Here is a 12,069-nt window from a genome sequence, read left to right on the forward strand (position 1 = left end):
CAAAACAGGTAATATGCAGTCTTATTAGATGGATGCAATATGGCCAATCACCAGCGAAAGTACAGAGTACATGCGTAGTGCCAAACTCACCAAAGGTTGGTCGATAGTTGATGGTCTGGCAGCTAGCGAAACGGTACCCCAACTAAATCTTACTTGGTACGTGCTACAACATCGAGAATTAGTCATCCGTCATCGCCAGTATACTATGAATGCATGATTAGCTAGCCGTTATTTAATCCAATTACAATCAGCCAATTTAAGCAACTCAATGGTCACTACGGGAGGGCTTAACACTCAGCGTAGGTCAACAACTCGAGTATAGTATCCCATTACCACCATCCCCGGCTCATGAGGTCCTCCACCTTGGGATGTTCCAATAGGGTACCTTGACCAAAATGACACCGGTTCAAGGTCTTTATTTCCCCCACACATTTTGTCTAAGTGCATCCCACGTGTGGCTTGCATACAATCATGGAATCTTCCATGTGTAGCATTATGAGATTATGTACAGAGGCAATCAAAATAACATGTAACAACATATGACTTCGAATAAAATATGAAAGGAGGCATCAGAATTTTAAATAATGATTTCCGACAATGTATCAACACAGGCGAATAGTAATCATTTTCATGGGTTAGCTAGCATGTGAGAAAGTATCACAATAGTGGTAATCTACTGTAAACTATGTTTAACTAATTTAGAAATGGAAAGCCCAAGGGGAAAGTCATCACCTGTATGATAGTGTTCTCGAACTCGACCTGAGTCTTCTTGAAGTCCGGGGTCACTCAAAGATTCTCCTAAAAATTATAGCTTGCATTCGTCAGGAATTTCTATGGCTTTGTACTAAAGTTCAAAGGAATGTAACACAAGGCCCTTTAGGCTTGTGTTAGGCCCACCATGCATTTATTTAGTCAAGGTGGTCCAATAGTGCTTCAAGCTCATCCTTACCAGTGGTTTGGATAGGTCCTACCATATGGACCTCACATGCATCAGGTGGCCCTTATGAATGGGATGCACTCACCCACACCCTTAGCTATTCTTAAGGGATCACCGTTAGAGTGTTTCCCCAAGGGATTAATTTTTGGCCTGAAAAGGTTATCTGGGCATATCAATAGGCCATGATTTCTACTGTTGGAATTTCAACAGGCCCATCCCGGGGTTTTCTTTTCTATCAAGCTGCCCATAGGGTCACCAGGCCCCGCTTTAAGAGGTCAGACAAATGCCCTGCTATTCCAGGACCCTGGTGCTCAAAAGGGTTTCAATAGAGGGTGTTTAACTCGCCACTGTATATGGCAGTATGGCCCACAAGGGGGGGGTTCGTTTGGGTTCCGTCTTATTTTCTCCTCAGCCTTTAGGACAAATCCACCAGATGGGTGGATGGCTTGGATAAGACACCACCATAAGGGTGGAGCTGAAAGTAGATGGTTTGGGTGCAATCCTCAGATCAGGCCCATGGCAGGTGGACGGAGTGGATAAATAATGCATTAAGGTGGCTATGTCCAGATCTTGGACGGTCTGGATACAACACATGCACTTGGTGGGTTTCACAAGCACGGTTCAAAGGGATGGTGCAGATGTGATTGCCCACCACATGTGTCTAATATGTATATAAATAGTATATCAACACCACCTGCTTCCGATATATATTTAAATATATGTCAGATATATATTTGAATATTATATATCACATGTATCTGACATATATTTAAATATTATATATCATACGCATGATATATATTTCAATATCATATCAACGTGGGTCCCACATGCTGAGTACTGGGTACAGCATGGCACGTGGGGCCCATCCCATTATTTATAGTGTTATATACATATGTGTGTACATAGGCTACGTTATACTTATTATTATATTATTATATGTATATCTATTTTCCTTTTCAATGCATATGTCAAACGTTCATCACTGGACGCTCGTAGATGGACGGCCTGGAATGAACGGCCAGGATGAAATATGGAGGTCTGGATGGACGGACAGAACTCGGCATGGCCCTCCACTTGCCAACGGCCCACACACAAATTTGGTGAGGCCCAATTAAAATTTTGTAAGGCTCAGCGCAGTGCAGCCCACCTGGTTTTCTCATCATTTTGGTGAGGCCCTCCTGCATTTGTGCTAGGCTCATGGTGGCATGGTGTGGCCCACAATGATTTATATGGTGTGGTCCACTGCACAGACCGTGCAGATGAAATACTCATATCATGGTGGGGCCACGTTCGTGGCCTACCGTTAGGACGAGCTCGTCGCATGGATAGACGCCTAGAATAGGACATGCTCATTAGTGGTGGATTCCTCACGTGCTGAGGCCTACATAGGATATATACATATATATGTTACATATGTAGCATATATGCCTGGTGGGTCCCACGTGGATTGGGGCCCATATAATATTTTATTGTGCTTACACGTACTGGAGAGTACTCCGGTTATTACACAATAGGTGTTATTACACAATAGGTGGGTCCACACGTGTGGGACCCACAGGCTATATGCATAGCTTTATCTTATAATATAAGATAATTTATTATTATAAAATTCATATGCATGCATTATATATATATATATATATATATATATATATATATATATATATATATATATATATATATATTTGCATGCAGTGGTGTTCAGGGCCGTTGAAATGGATGGACGGTCTGAACCCAAAATGGGTGGACGGCGTCGATGAAACGCATGATCTCAGTGGGTCCCACGGATTACATGTATGCACAATATAATATTAAGTATATCCACACAGATATCTACATATTAAAAACGTTCAGGCCTGACGTCCTTTGCTGAATGGCCTGGATGTGTCACGTCATCAAAGTGGGTCCATATACAAGGCCCACCAACTGTAGTAAGTGTTGGACGTAGGCCGGTGGGGCCCACTGGTGAGCAATCACTAGTGGGTGGGTCCCATAAGTTTAGGCATCTTCCGGCATTTCTCCTTTTCTGTTATATTTCAAATTCAAAATTGAATTTGATTTATGATAGGAGATAGAGATAAGACCGGATGATATGGTCTCATCCAAACTCCCCTCATTTCCTATAAAAAGGCATGTGCTCTCTCTCGCATAAAAAAAAAAAATATATGAAATACCGAGAGTATACAAAGAGATATAGTGTGCACGGTAGTCTGTCCGTCTTAGCTTGTCCTTGGGACGATCTGATCCATAGATCGCAATCCGGAGCCACTATATACCGTAGGATCAGAGGTGTAAATAGTTCCATCTGCTCCAGTAGTAGATAGGCGGGCCGTTGGAGCACCGTTCTTCTGCTTTGTGAGGATTCCAAACTTCGTGTAGACCGTCAGATCTTGAGGGCTCACCTTCCGCACTTCCCTACAGTGGTATCAGAGCATATTTAACGGCGGATCTCCGATTAAATTCATCTAAAAAGGTAAGTAACCCATCCTTTTTTTTGGATTGGAATCCATGTGTATGGTGGATTATATTTGAATTTTGTATACACGTATGCCATGTTCAAGTGAACCCGACAATGATGGACCAAAGTGATCATGTAGACCTTTATGATTCCATACACCTTGTGTACACGCATGGAGTACTACATGTGGACCATTCCATAAACAAATAACATGGTATACATGAATTGCTTGTGATATATCTCCACTTAAATACGTGTAAACATAAGTACTTGAGTGATGTGCACGTGTACACATCAAACCCATGTGTACACGTGTTCACACATCAGTCCCATGATTACACGAATTGGATATTGTTGGATGATGTATACATATGATGGCACCTGCACATGCACACGAATTGGCTGCTGGGTACATGCACAAGAATTGTACATGCACACGAATTGGCAGCTGCATACATGCACATGAATTGACTGCTGGATATATGCACACAAGTTGGCAGCTGTATACATGTGTTGGCAGCTGTACATGCACACGAATTGTACATGCACACATATATGGCTATACACGTGTTATATATGGCTGATGTACAAGTGGGCCCATGTGTCATATATGACTGATATACAAGTGGGCCCATGTGTCATATATGACTATCGTATAGGCTGATGTGCTTATCCATGTTGTATTGAACTACACCACTGCTGTTGTATAGGCTGTTGTGATTATCCATGTTGTATTGAACTACACCACTGCTGTTGTATAGGCTGTTGTGCTTATCCATGTTGTATTGAACTACACCACTGCTGTTGCATTGAACTACACCACTGCTGTATACATGTGTTGGCAGTATCCATTTGTATTGCTGTGTTGTATAATGACATAAGTTGTATCCAAACCGTCCATCATGACCAATGGATAAAATGGTATAAGTTGTATCAAAACGGTCAAAAGATACACATGTTATTCTATATACGTGTTGTTTTGTACACACGGTACACATGTTGGCTGTACATGCAATAGTATATGCAATAGCTAATCTGTACACACGGTACACATGTTGGCTGTACATGCAATAGCTAATCTGTATATGCAATAGCTAAACTGTACACGATTGTACACGTGTTGACATATGTGTGAAGCAGATCTGCAATAGTTAATCTGCAAGTACGTGTTATACACATGTGTACACGTGTTGACATGTACACATGTGTACACGTATTGACATATGTGTGAAGCAGATCTGCAATAGCTAATCTGCAAGTACTGTGTGAATCAGATCTGCAATAGCTAATCTGCAAGTACATGTTATACACATGTGTACACGTGTTGGCTTAGCTACTGTACACGTACAATACATGTGTTAGCTAATGTAGGCATACATGTGTTAGCTAATGTACATGTGTTAACTAATGTGGGCATACATGTGTTAGCTAATGTGGGCATACATGTGTTAGCTACTGTACATGTGTTAGCTAATGTGGGCATACATGTGTAAGCTATTGTATATGTGTTAGCTACTGTACACGTACTATACACTAGCAAATGTGGGCATACATGTGTCATAGCTTTTGCTATACACATGTATACACATGTTGTACATGTGTTGGCTGATGTACACGTACAGTACATGTATTGGCTGATATGCAACATACAAGCTTTTGATGGGCCGAACAAACTATACATGAGAGATCCACCATCTAAACCATACAAGTTTCGATATTGTTGGCTATATACATGTTGTTTTGTGCAAAACATCAACCGCACATGTGGGTATAGCTGACGTATTGTATTATAACACATGTGAGTATGTACATCAGCTGCACATGTGGATCTGATCCATGTGTAACATAGATCTCATCACAAGATATGTGTTGAATCCGAACCGTCCATCCATTTGATGAGCTTGGATTTATGCTGGAGAAGAAAAATAAGCACTTGGTCAATGTGCAAGTGTAAGCGTGTATTCACATGTCGACTGATGTACACGTATATATCACATATGTTAGTAGTGCCTCTCAAATTCAAATACAAAGCTGCTGTGTGAAACAAATGGGTTGATGTTTATCACATGTGTTTAGCAGAAGTTACCATGGCTTCTGTACACATGGCTTTAGTACACATGTTGTTTTGAACTCATGTTTGGCTTCTGTATAAATGACTTTTGTACACATGTTAGCACGTATACACATATCAGCCAATCCGCAGCAAATTTTTTTTAGTTTTTCTAATTCTTCATGAGTAGTTCTGTTGAAGGATGATGGACTCATATCAAAAATATAGTTTCCTTTATAATATCATCTTCACTGTTGATCTATTGCTCATTAGTGAACGAAACGATCATCAACCATGATGATCAATGTTGATGAAAGGATCCATCATCAACAATGATCATTATCGGTAATGATCAGATCCATCACTAATAGTCATGATCACATGTGAAGATTGTACTCTCTTTATATCTAAGCACTTAATTTTTCCTTTCTGATGATGATGTTAATATGCATGAAAATATTCGGCTTGATGTGTTTAGATCTAAGCCTCCTTATTTTTCATTGGAAAATATAGAAAAACTTAATACTTAGATACTCCCTATACACAAATAAAGGTTGTGCATAACCTGAGTGGGAGTTTATTCTCCTACACCAAATGATGCATGCAACCATGTAATGGAAGGTTGCATGTTATATAAATTTATTCTTATAAAAGTATTAAATCTCATCTTAATTAGAGAACTTGATTGTTCTACACCGCCCATGCGGGTATGTGGATTTTTAGATCTCATTAAGATGTGTTAACTGCTTTTATACTTTGAAATTTTATATAACACGTAGAAATGCTGATGATTAGTGTCAATACCTTAGATCATAGCTAAGTAGTGATACTCATGCAATGTAGAGATGGCCACCAAAGCGTTAATTGTTGAACAACTAAAAGGACAACATTTCAACGGTAACAACTACGAAGACTGGTCCCGCGTAGTGCGATGCCTTCTGGACGAGGACGACATATCTCACACACTCGATGTAGTTCAAGAGGAACTCATCCTGGCTGAAAACGAAAATTTACAAGAACATAGGGTTGCGATGACTCGGTATAATAAGTGGCGAAAACAAAATCGTTCAGCCCGTAATGTCCTTCTTAACACTATGCACAAAGAACTCATACCTACGTATGAAGTGCATGAAACCGCTAAGGGAATCTGGGAAGCACCGACAGATGCCTATGCGCAGAAGTCAGATGCGAGAGTTAGGGCAATGGAATTGGAATTCCATGAGTACAGGATGCCTGTCGGCTGCCCCATCAAAGATCATATTCGTAAGATGGAGCAAATGATAGGTGCCCTTAGGAATGTTGGGTGCAAATTGACTGAAAATCAGAAGATTATAGTCATGCACCGTTCCTTGCCTGAATCTTGGGCCCAAATCAAAAGAATTCTGAACCATACTGATTCTATCACTACGTTCAGAGACTTTTGTGGCCACTTGGTACGTGAGGTTGAAATGAATGCAATTCAGCCAGGTTCGGCTAAGGCCTTTGTAGCAGAGACCCATAAGCGAAAAGCTAACAAAAAACGGTTCAAAGCTCGCAAGAAGGCGAAGAAGAATAATAAAGAACAGAAGACCACAGCACCTCCTCCAAATCTCAAGAAGGGGAATGGAAAGAAGTAGAAAAAGATAAAAATAATCTGCTTTGTCTGTGAAAATTCTGACCATTATGGTTTGCAGTGTACCCACAAAAAGACGTAATTTCTCAGTCACAAGAGACTTTGTATGTAGGCGTTTGTTCTGAAATCCTTTTCGTTGATACTATATCTAACGAGTGGATTTTGGATTCAGGCGCAACAAAGCACGTGACACAGAGTCGTCGAGGACTTAAGGAATTCCAGCCTGTAGCCAAAGGAAGTTACAAGCTATACATGGACAATAACGCTGTTGAAGACGTACTAGGGATTGGCGTTCTCCACTCCATACACGCATAGGGCAAACAATAATCCTTCGTGATACTCTTTTTGCACCGGGGATGCGTCAGAATTTAATTTCTGTTTCTAGGTTATTATTTGATGGTTTTCATATTCGATTTTCCGAGACTAGAGTTTCTTTGAGACAGAATAACCTCATCTTTGCATGGGGAAATTTAATTTCAGATTTATTTATTCTAGACGTAGACTGTGATAATGACCCTCTTGCTTTATCTGCTATGTCGAATAAAAATGTAGTATCTGAATCTCAAAAATAGCACGCGAGGTTAGGTCACATCGGAAAGGATTGTATGACAAGACTAGTACGTTCTGGTCTATTAGAATCCTTATCTAAAGTTGATTTGCCATTTTATGAACATTGTGTGTCCAGGAAGACATTGAAGAAACTATTTTCCAAAGCGGATAAGTCTAAAGGCACACTAGAGATAATCCATTCAAATATCTGTGGACCCTTTAATGTACATGCCAGAAACGGATGTCAATACTTTGTCACTTTCATTGATGATTACTCGCGCTATGGATATGTGTATCTCATCTCACACAAATCTTAGGCTTTTGATTATTTTCTTAAATATAAAGCTGAGGTGGAAAATCAGCTTGAGAAAAAGATAAAAACCCTTCGATCTGATAGAGGTGGCGAGTATACATCTGAAACGTTTAAATCATATTGTGAAAACGTTGGAATTGTTCGGCAGTACACAATGGCTTACACTCCACAACAAAACGGTGTTGCAGAGAGAAGGAATAGGACACTATTGGGCATGGTTAGATCGATGATGGCACAAGCTAATCTCTCTACCATATTCTGGGGAGACGCACTGTTAACAGCCATCTACGTCCTTAATAGAGTCTCATCCAAATCCATTCCTAAGACACCATATGAGATGTGGTCTGAGAGGCCTCCTTCTTTAGCCAACCTACGCCCTTTGGGATCTTTGGGATATGTTTTGCTACCTACTCAATATAGAGGTAAACTTGATAGTAAAACCATTGAATGCGTGTTCATTAGGTACCCTATGCATTCAAAGGGATACGTTCTAGTTTATGAGGACCATGGACGATGGATTGAGATAGAATCCCGAGACGTGACCTTCGTTGAAGATAGATACCCAAGCCGAATGAAGCAAAAGATTCCAATAGAACTTTTTGAAATACCCGATGTATCTCAGGAGAGTGGGAGTTCTGCTCCTCAAGATGAAGATGCTCCTATAGTTCACCAAGACAGTGGGAGGACATCTCAGCAGGCTCTTGAGTTACATCGAAGCGAAAGAGGATTGATTCTCCGAAGATACTTCAATATTGAGGGGCTAACATTCTCTTGCGTTGCAGTTGATGATGATGAACCTGATTCATATCAGGATGCATTATTGTCTTCTAACTCGGCCGATTGGGTAAATGCTATGGACGAAGGGATCGCCTCCATGGAGAAGAATAAAGTCTGGGAACTTGTTGATCTGTCTTCCAATCGCAAAGTGATAGGTAATAAATGGGTACTTAAGATCAAAAGAAATGCAGATAGTACAGTGGACAAGTATAAAGCACGATTAGTTGCTAAAGGTTTTACACAACAAGAAGGCATTGATTACGAGGAGACCTTTTCACCTGTTGCAAAGTTCTCCTCAATCTACATGATCTTGTCCATTGTCACAAGTTTAAACTTAGAGTTATATCAGATGGATGTAAAGACCGCATTCTTAAATGATGACTTGGATGAAGAGATATACATGTAACAACCCATGGGTTATGTGGACAAAAAGCATCCAAAGAAAGTCTGCAAGTTGTTAAAATCAATCTATGGGCTGAAGCAATCTTCAAGACAGTGGTATATGAGGTTCCACTTGCCCATCACCACTTTTGGATTCACCATGAGTGAAGAAGATCATTGTGTATACATGAAACGGTCTGGAAGATCTTTTCTGATACTATTTATATATGTAGACGATATCCTGTTAGCTGGTAATGACATGCAATTGTTGATATTGACTAAAGATTGTCTATTCTCAAACTTTGAGATGAAAGACCTCGGTGAAGCAAACTTTATTCTTGGGGTAAAAATCATCAGGGATCGCCCTAAGAAATTTTTAGGCTTGTCTCAAGCAACCTATATACAAAAGATCTTAGAGCGGTTCAGGATGAAAAATTCAAAAGCTGTTGAAACCCCTATGGATAAAGCTACCAAGCTAGACAGAAAATCCTGTCCCCAGACTGAAGCCGAGAAATTGGTTATGTCCTCAGCACCTTATGAAAGTGCAGTAGGGAGCTTAATGTATGTTATGCTTTGCACCAGACCGGATATTAGCTATGCAGTTGGCATAGTCAGCCGTTATCAGAGTAACCCGGGACAGTCTCATTGGCAAGCCATCAAACGTATATTCCGCTATCTTAGAGGAACAAAGGACCTAATGTTGTGTTATGAAGGCACAAGCCTCGAGCTCAAAGGATATTCATATACTGCTTGGGGTAATGACGCCGACGAGGGAAAGTCTACTTCAGGATATGTATTCTTACTCGGAGGAGGAGCTATCTTATGGTCGAGTAAGAAACAGACATCCACAGCTCTTTCATCTATGGAGGCCAAGTACATTGCATGTTGTGCTGCAGTTCAGGGGTGGCAAAGGACCCTAAACACCACTAGAAATCTAAGCACATTGAGATCAAGTATATCGCTGAAGATAAACAATACTTCTGCCATTGACTTGGCTAAGGACCCTAAACACCACCAGAAATCTAAGCACACTGAGATCAAGTATCATTACGTCCGTGATCAAGTGAGAGATAAGAAGGTCGCCCTCAGCTACATTCCTACTAAGGAGATGATGGTTGATCCCATGACGAAACCTATAGCTAGAGATCTATTTCAGGTTCACGTCAGACAGATGGGATTGAGAAAAGCTTGACTGATGTACTTATTTTGTAGTACCTTTGATCTTTCATTAATGAATATTATATTCCTTTTTATTCAGTATTAAACACTAATATAACTAGGTATGAAGATCATCAGCATTTACCTTGAAATCATGTAGGATTTCTATTTTTTTGTCGGCAGGCCGGTCACCCACTCGCACGGGTTGACCAACCTTGAATGTACAAGAGAGGTACATTTGGGGCTATGTTTATACATTAAGGTATGAACTTTCCTTTATTGTGAATAATAAAGGATGAGGATATGAGTGAGTCGTATCCGCCTACAATCTTATAAAGATTGAAGATGAGACTGATAAAGTCGAATAACATAATCGCACCATTCCGTTACATGCGATCAATGTTATGGCCTGAAATTAAAGCCAGGTTATGAGGTTATGAGATGAGTCGTACCTTATGTAGAATGACCTGTGTATTGTAGACCTGACATTCACCTAGTATTGTCTACTTTACGACGTGGATTGTAGCCACGTGCTGGGACTTATTACCTACAGATTGCTTTGATTCGATCTAATCATTGCAACGTGTGAGTAGCCAGTCCCATAGGTGACTCTTTGTATCCTTAACTACCCTCCTCTTGTGTATATGAGGATGAGATTGAGTGTTGCTACTTTAGTGTACTATGACGAGAGGTCCTTGATTGGCCAGACTCAGTTATGCTAGGAAAGCAGCTTGATTAATTCCAAGTTACACATCTACGTGGGGAAGATCCCGTGACAGCTACACCAAGTTTCTAGAACTATAAATACGCACTTGAAGACTTATCCGCCGGCAGTATCGAGTTGTTTTTATTAGACTTTTGCAAACAATATTTTTTCTTAAAAGCATATATATATATATATATATATATATATATATATATATATATATATATATATATATATATATATATATATATATATATATATATATAAGTATTGCTTTGAATTGGTTTTAGTCGAAGTTTGTGAAAAATCAAGTTTTCAGAATAACTCGATAAGTTGGATAAGTGCGTATGTTGGCCGAGTACTCCAGGTCGGGAGTTAACTCCATCCGGTGTGGTCATGCGGACTAGGACAGGCATTGCAAAGCTTGGGTTATTGAGTACTAGTCAGGTGGTCACTTAGTACTTAAGCACCTATGAGAAGATTATGGTGATCCAGCTGGTCCCACGCCTCTGATTCTTTTGATCGGGATGTTTGATCTTTGATTGTTATAAGGCGAGTTAAATGGACAAATTTTTTGTGCCTATCCCACAGTGTGATTGAGTGGGAGATGTTGGACGTAGGCCGGTGAGGCCCACTGGTGAGCAATCACTAGTGGGTGGGTCCCATAAGTTTAGGCATCTTCCGACATTTCTCCTTTTCTGTTATATTTCAAATTCAAAATTGAATTTGATTTATGATAGGAGATAGGGATAAGACCGGATGATATGGTCTCATCCAAACTCCCCTCATTTCCTATAAAAAGGCATGCGCTCTCTCTCGCATCAAAAAAAAAATATGAAATACCGAGAGTATACAGAGAGATATAGTGTGCACGGTAGTCTATCTATCTTAACTTGTCCTTGGGACGATCTGATCCATAGATCGCAATCCGGGGCCACTATATACCGTAGGATCAGAGGTGTGAATAGTTCCATCTGCTCCAGTAGTAGATAGGCAGGCCATTGGAGCACCGTTCTTCTGCTTTGTGAGGATTCCAAACTTCGTGTAGACAGTCAGATCTTGAGGGCTTACCTTCCGCGCTTCCCTACAGTAAGGTGGGGTCCACCTACTGATACAGGGTGCGGC

The sequence above is a fragment of the Magnolia sinica genome, chromosome 1 (genome assembly GCF_029962835.1).
Source record: "Magnolia sinica isolate HGM2019 chromosome 1, MsV1, whole genome shotgun sequence".
NCBI lineage: Eukaryota > Viridiplantae > Streptophyta > Magnoliopsida > Magnoliales > Magnoliaceae > Magnolia > Magnolia sinica.